Raw genomic sequence first — 9,981 nt, 5'->3', positions numbered from 1 at the left:
ATGACAGCCTATCAGATGGATGACCGTGAAGAAATGACACTGGCGAATGGTGTGGCTGAAGCTTGCCAAACGTTACAGATAAGGTTTGATCGCTTACTTTTAATCACGGTCTTACCATCATAGAAATTGTGCCTGGGAGAGCTGGATCAGTACTGTCAAAGATATTTGATTTGAGGAAAGCAAATGTGGAGTTCTAACAAAAATGGGCACTGAATTGGGAGGTGAAAATGTGTTGCTGGAAAAGCGCAGCAGGTCAGGCGGCTGAAGAGCTTCAGGGCAGAGGAGATGGCTTGGGGTGTGCAGTGAGAGAGGGACTCACTGAAATCCTTGTAGAGGGAGGAAGAGAGCTTCTTCAAGGAAGGCATCCTTGCAAGAGGATTCACAGTAGGTTAAAATCTTTAAGGAGAAAGTGAGGACTGCAGATGCTGGAGATCAGAGCTGAAAATGTGTTGCTGGAAAAACTGTCTCCTTGAAGATTCTTGAAAAGTCCTCACTTTCTCCTTGAAGATTTTAACCTACTGTGAATCCTCTTGCAAGGATACCTTCCTCTGAAGAAGCTCTCTTCCTCCCTCTACAAGGATTTCAGTGAGTCCTTCTCTCACTGCACACCCCAAGTCATCTCCTCTGCCCAGAAGCTCTTCAGCCTTTTCCAGCAACTGAATTGGGAGGCACTAGCATGCGTTCAGGAAGCTGAGTGTTCCCCAGATGGATGTAATGATCTGGAGAGATTGTGGGGCCATGATTGGGTGATGGTGAGAGGTGAAAGGGTAGGACGGCAGTTGCAACCTGATACTGTTCTTTGCGAGGAACAGAATGTCCCATTTTAATTTTATTCCATTTCTGTTTCATGCACATACATCCTTACCACAGCAAAAACATTAGTTGAGTATCTTTTGAATCTTTATCATTACACTGCCCAATATGGTAAATATCTTGTAATAAGTGGTTATTGCACCATGCTGTTGTTAGAATTGCTTTGCTAAGCTATCCAAGGTTACGAGCAAGGTTAAGGCAATCAGAACAGGACTGCTTATAATGCTGTTTACTCCATTCAAGAGTTTCCAGGAGGTATATATAGTCATTTCAAAATCACTCCAACTTCTTCAGTCATATAATATTTACGCTTTGTTTGCCTGTGCTGCCAATTTCCAATTGGATCTCAAAGTGGCAAGGTAACGGTTACTTGGATATTTATGTACATTTGTGTCTGTTGCTCCAGCCTTTGACTACAGCATCAAACTTGCAGTTCATATCAAGAGCTCAAATTTTATTCCAGTGCTGCATTCTTGTAATGAATCAGATTTTAAGCACTGTATTAGGATAAAGTGTAAATCTCTTGATGTCGTCAGACACATAATCAACATTTGAAGTTATTGACTGCTGATTTGGAGGCCATCAAGGAGGGGAGATTTTATGTGGGGCTTGCTTTTGACGTACCATTCCGAATGGAGAATATCTGTTATGCCTGTTTATAATGTTGCATTGTCAGAAATTCTGCAGAAACCCTCCTCTTTCCAAGCTACTTTAGGTCAGCAGTTTTTCAAGCACCAAACCTAATATAACGGGTGGTTTGGATTCAATAAAATGCATAAGACTTAGTCATAGAGCTGGACAGCATGGAAACAGAACCTTCAGTCCAATTCGTCCATGCCGATCAGATATTCTAAATAAATCTAGTCCCATTGCCAACATCTGGCCCATGTACCTCGAAACCCTTCCTATTCATATACTCCTCCAGATGCTTTTTAAATGTTGTAATTGTACCAGCCTGCACCACTTCATCTGGCATCTCATTCCACACACGTACCACCCTCTGCATGAAAATGTTGTCCCTTAGGTCTCTTCTATATTTTTCCTCTCTCACCTTAAACATATGCCATTTAGTTTTGGATTCCTCTACCCTTGTCTAGGCACACTACCCATGCCCTTCATGATTCTATAAATCTCTATTGGGTCACCCCTCAGCCTCTGACGCCCTCAGGAAAACAGCCCCAGCCTACTCAGCCTCTCCCTGTAACTCAAAGCCTCCAACCCTGGCAACATCCTTGTAAATCTTTTCTGAACTCTTTCACATTTCATAACATCCTTCTTTTAGGAGGGAGACCAGAATTGAATACAGTATTCCAAAAGTGGCCCAACCAATGTCCTGTACAGCTGCTACATGACCTCCTAACTCTGATGCTCAGTGCTCTAACCAGTAAAGGAAAGCATACTAAACACGCTCTTCACTATCCTATCTACCCGTGACTCCAATTTCAAGGAAACACTCCCCCAGACATTGCCATGAAGTGTAGAAGTCCTGCCTTGATTTTGTCTTTCCAAAATACAGCATCTTGCATTTATCTAAATTTAAACTCTATCTGCCACTCATTGGCCCATCCGATCAAGACCTTGTTATACTCTGAGGTAATCTTCTTGGCTGTCCAATCCACCTCCAATTTTGCTGTCATCTGCAAACCTACTAACTTTACCTCCTATGTTCACACCCATACCATTTCTATAAATGACAAGCAGTGGACCCAGCACTGATCCTTGTGACGGACCACTGATCCTTCAGACAGATCACAGGCCTTCTGTCTGAAAAGCAACCCTCCACCATTACCCTCTGTCTTCTACCTTTGAGCAGTTCTGTATCCAAATAGCGAGTTTTCCCTATATTTCATGTGATCAAACCTTGCTAACCAGTCTACCATGCGGAACCTTGTTGAACATCTTACTGAAGTCCATTTAGATCATATCCACCACTCTGCCCTCATCAATCCTGTTTGTTACTTCTTCAAAAAAAACTCCATTAAGTTAGCTTTGCACTCCATCTTAGACATCATGAGACTGTTGAATGGCATTTTCTTTTGAAGTCTTAGAACAGCATTGCAGAGAAATTTCTTCTCCAATGCTCCCTGCAGAATAATTGTAACAGAAATCTAATTGTCATTATAATATAAATTGCCTCAAAATGAATGCTGTCTTTCTTCGCTCTGTTTCTTTTTAGATAAATTATGTATACGAATATCAATACATTTTAAACTGCACATGTAAACCAGATATATTGCAATATTGCATATTTCTGAGTAACGCATAGGAAGACTTGTTAGCTGAAGTAACCACGTGTCCTACCAAACCCCTTTTCAGTGCCTGGCTTATTGATTTGATTCTATTATAAAGCCTGGTATTGATCTAATTTACAGTCATACACAAATGAGCAATATAATCAGAGTCTCCAGAATATTGTTGAAAGCCAGTAGAATGTATTCCAGAATCGCAGAGAGCTGGATGTTTTAACAGAGAAATGTAACAAAGGGACCTGTAAGCACCATGAGAAGCACTTCTGCTATTGTGTTGGAGCTGCCAATTCATTTTGTTTTTCTCCTTCATCAGTTTAGTGCAAATTAGCTCTTACTCATTTTTTGGGATGTGGATTTTAAATGATGTTGGGTAAGGAGCCTGACAGCATCTTGCATTCTTCTGGGTTTCATCCTGACTGGTTTGAAAGTGAGTTGAAAATGTGTTGCTGGTTAAAGCACAGCAGGTCAGGCAGCATCCAAGGAATAGGAAATTCGACGTTTCGGGCATAAGCCCTGGTTTGAAAGTGAGCCAACTACCTTTTTTTTATTTTTTGCAGAAGTCAGGTTAGTAAAATTCCAAGAGCTTAGTTACACTTTTTTTTTAAAACCAGGAGTGTTGACTTTAACAGTTCATGAACCTATATCCTAATGTGGGTTGAATCTGCCAGTGTTGTGGAGCTGAGTGCACAGGAGCAGCTATGTGCGATTTGAAGCATCTTGCTTCCATCCTCGACAGTAGATGTTACTCGGACCTTCTCTGATATCAGTACCACTAGTTGTCAAGGGCATGACCGGGTAGAGCCCAGCACAAAAGTTGTCTGTTAGGCCACAGACCATCTGGGCAATCCAGCCATTCCACTGAAATGATTATAGATGTGCCTGAAGAAATGCAAAACTAGATAGACTAGATTACTTAGTGTGGAAACAGGCCCTTCGGCCCAACAAGTCCGCGCTGACCCGCCGAAGCGCAACCCATCCAGACTCATTCCCCTACATTTACCCCATTCACCTAACACTACGGGCAATTTTAGCACGGCCAATTCACCTAACCTGCACATTTTTTGGACTATGGGAGGAAACTGGAGCACCCGGAGGAAACCCATGCAGGCACGGGGAGAATGTGCAAACTCCACACAGTCAGTCACCTGAGATGGGAATTGAACCCGGGTCTATGGTGCTGTGAGGCAACAGTGCTAACCACTGTGCCACCATGTCATAGTTGGGCATAAAGCAGGCCCACCATATTCCCAGCTCAAGGAATTGGGCATGATACCTCTACCACACTTCCACTGCTCTTGCTTTCCACCTACTGCATAGTTATGCCTTTTTGGATGTGTTATAACCAAGTGAGCAGGGGTAATTCATTTCTGTTCTCATGCAGCCTTTTTTGTACTTTGGCTACAAGCTGAATGAAGTAAATTTGAAGAAATAAACAATGGTATTTATGTGTCTCCAGGCTAAATGAAAACAAATTCAAAACCAGATATTGTTCACTGTGATTCTGATGAATCAATAACAATTTCCTTTGATTAACTTCACAATAAAAGATTTCCATTCCTAGTGCACACTTCACAACTTCACAATATCCCAAAGTGATTTCCAGCAAATGAAATACTTTTGAAGTATAGCAGAAGAATAATTATCTGTCTCGGAGGATGAGTATAAAATGGGTATAAAAGGAGAGCAAGCCTTCTCATTCTGCTGAATCCATCAATCTTCTGTCAGCACTGCTTGAAAGGAGTTGACTGAAATAAAGTTCACTTTTGTGTTCTTGGATCTGACTTCAACATTTTTTTTCCCCCAAGGTTGGTAATCTGCAGATAAGATTTATTGTCACAAAATGTAAAGCCATCAGAATGGTGTAAGTCAAGCTTGAACTTTGGATCTAAGTGACTCTGTTTTCAGACATTTTTAAAATATTAATTTCAGTTCAGACTAGCTCTTGATGATTTAGTTTGTGAAGAACTGCACAATCTAGACAAGTGATCACTATGGCCATCTTAACTCACGATTTTTTTTTGAAAAAAGAAAAACATCTTTTAATCCAGGTATTACAGTTGAATGATGGAAGTTGCAAACTGATCATCCGTTTTCACTACTATCATAATGGACCATTTGTTGGGTCAATATCCTGGACCTTCAGCACATGACTGTACAGTTCAAGAAGGCAGTTCATCGCCACCACCTCAAAGGAAACCAGGGCTGGACAATAAATGCTGACCCAGCCATTAATGCTCACATTCCTTGAATTAATTTGGGGAAAAAAATACAATGTTCTATGCTACTTGTTACAAGATCTGAGTGAAGAACATTGGATTGCCCTGGAGCACAATACCAATCCACCAAGTTTCAGGACAGGCAGCTTGAGGATGCAAATGGTGTGTATTCTGTATTCCTTATTCACTCTGAGCTCTACTGGAATTTTTTCCACTGCTCTGTGTACTGTGTCTAAGTAGGAGACCCATGATGTGAATCTGTTTGCTCTCCATCCCTAAGTGTCCACTCTTTATTTTGTCTTAATAAAGTGTAGGGATTCTTCTTGGAATTTACGTACTGTGGTGAAGGTGAGAGTGGGCTGCTTTCTTGAACTGCTGTAGTCACTGGGTCTGGGTACACTTGAAATTTCTCACTTATATTTTAAAAGAATGACAAGATGCCTTTGGCTTAACAGGGTAGAATGGGAGGAGTTGTTTCTTAATGTGGAAGAGTGAGCTTTGAGAAGATTTGTAGCTCAGGTTGAGGTTTTGGATGTAAGTTTGCTCGCTGAGCTATAAGGTTCATTTCCAGACACTGTAACCTTACTAGGTAACATCTTCAGTGTGCCTCAGGTGAAGCAATGCTTGAAAATTCCTGCTTTCTATTTATATGTTGGGTTTCTTTGAGTTGACACTTACAAAATACCATGCAAGGACTGTAACAGGCAGAAAACTAGCCACCAGGATACTTGTATACTAGCTAGCCACAAAAAGAATGACCCTCTCTCACTAGTATCCTCCCATACGGATGAGGGAGGATACCACTTCGACTGGGACAACCCATCCATCCTTGGACAAGTCAAACCAAGACAGGCATGAGAATTCCGAGAAGCATGGCATTCCAACTGTAACTCTATCAACAAACACATCATGTTAGACCCCATCTACCACCCACTGAGAAAAAGAACAGGAAGTGACCTCACCACAGGAAATGACATCACCAACCCAAAGAAACTCAAACAAATTAATAGAAAGCAGGGATTTTCTGCATTGCTGCGCCTGAAGCCCACTGAAGATGTTATCTAGTAGGGTAACAAAATTTCTGGAAATGAACCTTGCAGCTCAGCGAGCAAACCTACGCCCAACATCCTTAATATGGGAGAAGCTAGAACCAGAGGAAATAAATTTAGTCACCAATTCCAGCATTTGGAGAAGTTGCTTCTTGACGGTGCTCAATCCACAGAATTCTTTATCACCAGAGGACTGTCAAGGTTGGTTCATTAAGCATATTCAACCTTGGTATAGTCAGAATCTCAATCAATGACGGGATCAAACATTAAGAGGATAAGGCCGGAAAGTGGACTTGAAGATTCTCGTTATCGAGCATGATTTCATTGAATAGTGCAGGGAACTGGAATAGTCTACATTTGCACCTACATCTTATGATGTGATGCCACAAGGAAATGACAAAGCAACTGAGCAGACACTTTAGTTCTGTTCTTATGGAAGTAGGCCTAAATAACTTTACAAAAATGCTAGGGATTCCAGGGTCTGTTGAGGAGAAAGAATTGAAGGAAATGAGTATTAATTTAACAAAAAATACTAGAGAAAATAATCGGACTGAAAGCTGATAAATCTTAGAGCCGAATCACCTCCATCCCAGGGCATTAAACAGAGCAAGTGAATGAGCTGGTAGTCATCCTCCAAACTTCTGTAGACCATCTCTGACATTTGGAGGGTAATAGTAACCAGATCCATTTTGTTTCTAAAATGGACAAACCAGGCAATTATAGACCAGTGAGCCGAACATCAGTAGTGAGGGAAATTTTAGTCTATTATGAAGGATCAGCCAATAGGACATTTTAGAACTATGGAATTACACAAAGTCAATATGCATTTATTTGTCTTTGAAAAATCTACTAGAATTGTAACTAGATAAGGGAGAACTAATGTACATAATATGTTTAGATTTTCAGAGTTTTCATGATATTCTCCCTCAGCACCACTGTAATGCTATTCTTGGAAATACATCCAGGGAAGTTACTTGGGTGGAACTGAGAAATAAGAAAGGGATGACCACCTAATTGGGATTGTATTATAGATCCCCTAATAGTCAGAGGGACATTGAGAAACAAACTTGTAAGGAGATCTCAGCTATCTGTAAGAATAATAAGGTAGTTTTGGTAGGGGATTTTAACTTTCCAAACATAGACTGGGACTGCCATAGTGTTAAGGGTTTAGATGGAGAGGAATTTAAGTGTGTACAAGACAATGTTCAGATTCAGTATGTGAATGTACCTACTAGAGAAGGTGTGAAACTTGACCTACTCTTGGGAAATAAGGCAGGGCAGGTGACTGAGGTGTCAGTGGGGGAGCATTTTGGGGCCAGCGACCATAATTCTATTAAATTTAAAATAGTGATGGAAAAGGATAGACCAGATCTAAAACTTGATGTTCTAAATTGAGAAAAGCCAATTTTGACGGTATTAGGGAAGAACTTCCAAATGCTGATTGGGGGCAGATGTTCGCAGGTAAAGGGACGGCTGGAAAATGGGAAGCCTTCAGAAATGAGATAACGCGAGTCCAGAGAAAGTATATTCCTGTTCGGGTGAAAGGAAAGGCTGGTAGGTATAGGGAATACTGGATGCCTAAAGAAATTGAGCGATTGGTGAAGAAAAAGGAAGGCAGCATATGTAAGGTATAGACAGGATAGATCGAGTGAATGCTTAAGAGTATAAAGGAAGTAGGAGTATAGTGAAGAGGGAAATCAGGAGGTCAAAAAGAGGACATGAAATAGCTTTGGCAAATAGAATTAAGGAGAATCCAAAGGGGTTTTAACGAATATATTAAGGACAAAGGATAACAAGGGAGAGAATCGGGCCCCTTGAAGATCAGCAAGGTGACCTTTACTGTGGAGCCGCAGGTGATGTTGCAGATACTGAAATGAGTGTTTTGCATCAGTATTTACTGTGAAAAAGGATATGGAAGATATAGACTGTAGGGAAATAGGTGGTGACATCTTGCAAAATGTCCATCTTACAGAGGAAGAAGTGCTGGATGTCTTGAAATGGTTAAAGGTGGATAAATCCCCAGGACCTGATCAGGTATACCCAAGAACCCTGGGAAGCTAGAGAAGTGATTGCTGGGCCTCTTGCTGAGATATTTGTATCATCAATAGTCACAGATGAGGTGCTGGAAGACTAGAGGTTGGCTAACGTGGTGCCACTGTTTAAGGGCGGTAAGGACAAGCCAGGGAACAATAAACAGTAAGCCTGACATCGGTGTGCAAGTTGTTGGTGGGAATCCTGAGGGACAGGATGTACATGTATTTGGAAAAGCAAGGACTGATTAGGGATAGTCAACATGGCTTTGTGCGTGGGAAATCATGTCTCAAACGTGATTGAGTTTTTTGAAGAAGTAACAAAGAGGATTGATGAGGGCAGAGTGGTAGATGTGATCTATATGGACTTCAGTAAGGCGTTCAACAAGCTTCCCCATGGAAGACTGATTAGCAAGGTTAGATCTCACGGAATACAGGGAGAATTAGCGATTTGGATACAGGACTGGCCCAAAGGTAGAAGACGGAGGGTGGTGGTGGAGGGTTTTTCAGACTGGAGGTCTGTGACCAGTGGAGTGCCACAAGGACTGGTGCTGGGTTCTCTACTTTTTGTCATTTTGGATGCTAGCATAAGAGGTACAGTTAGTGCAATTGCAGATGATACCAAAATTGCAAGTGTAGTGGACAGCGAAGAAGATTACCTCAGATTATAACAGGATCTTGACCAGATGGGCCAATGGCTGAGAAGTGGCAGATGGCATTTAATTCAGATAAATGCAAGGTGCTGCATTTTGGGAAAGCCAATCTTAGCAGGACTTATACTCTTAATGGTAAGGTCCTAGGGAATGTTGCTGAACAAAGAGACCTCGGAGTGCAGGTTCATAGCTCCTTGAACGTGGAGTCGCAAATAGATAGGATAGTGAAGAAGGCATATGGTATGCTTTTCTTTTATTGGTCAGAGTATTGAGTATAGGAGTTGAGAGGTCATGTTGAGGCTGTACAGGACATTGGTTAGGCCACTGTTGGAATATTGCGTGCAATTCTGGTCTCCTTCTTATTGGAAAGATGTTGTGAAACTTGAAAGGATTCAGAAATGATTTTCAAGAATATTGCCAGGGCTGAAGGATTTGAGCTGTAGGGAGAGGCTGAACAGGCTGGGGCTGTTTTTCCCTGGAGCGTCGGAGGCTGAGAGGTGACCTTAGAGATTTACAAAATTGAGGGGCATGGATAGGATAAATAGACAAAATCTTTTCCCTGGATTCGGGGAGTCCAGAACTAGAGGGCATAGGTTTAGGGTGAGAGGGGAAAGATATAAAAGAGACCTAAGGGGCAACTTTTTCATGCAGAAGGTGGTACGTGTATGGAAAGAGCTGCCAGACGAAGTGGTGGAGGCTGGTACAATTGCAACGTTTAAGAGGCATTTGGATGGGTTTGAGTATGAAAGGTTTGGAGGGATATGGGCTGGGTGCTGACACGTGGGACTAAATTGGGTTGGGATATGTGGTCAGCATGTATGGGTTGGACCGAAGGGTCTGTGTCCATGCTGTACGTCTCTGACTCTCTATCCCACATAAAGAGGTTAGTGTTAACATTAAGTACCGTAAGATTGGAAGTAATATACTGGCATGGAATGAGAATTGTTTAATAGGGCATGAGATTGGTGCCT

This window comes from Hemiscyllium ocellatum, chromosome 18, assembly GCF_020745735.1.
Source record: "Hemiscyllium ocellatum isolate sHemOce1 chromosome 18, sHemOce1.pat.X.cur, whole genome shotgun sequence".
Taxonomy (NCBI): Eukaryota; Metazoa; Chordata; class Chondrichthyes; order Orectolobiformes; family Hemiscylliidae; genus Hemiscyllium; species Hemiscyllium ocellatum.
Note: the sequence above shows the minus strand (reverse complement) of the source record.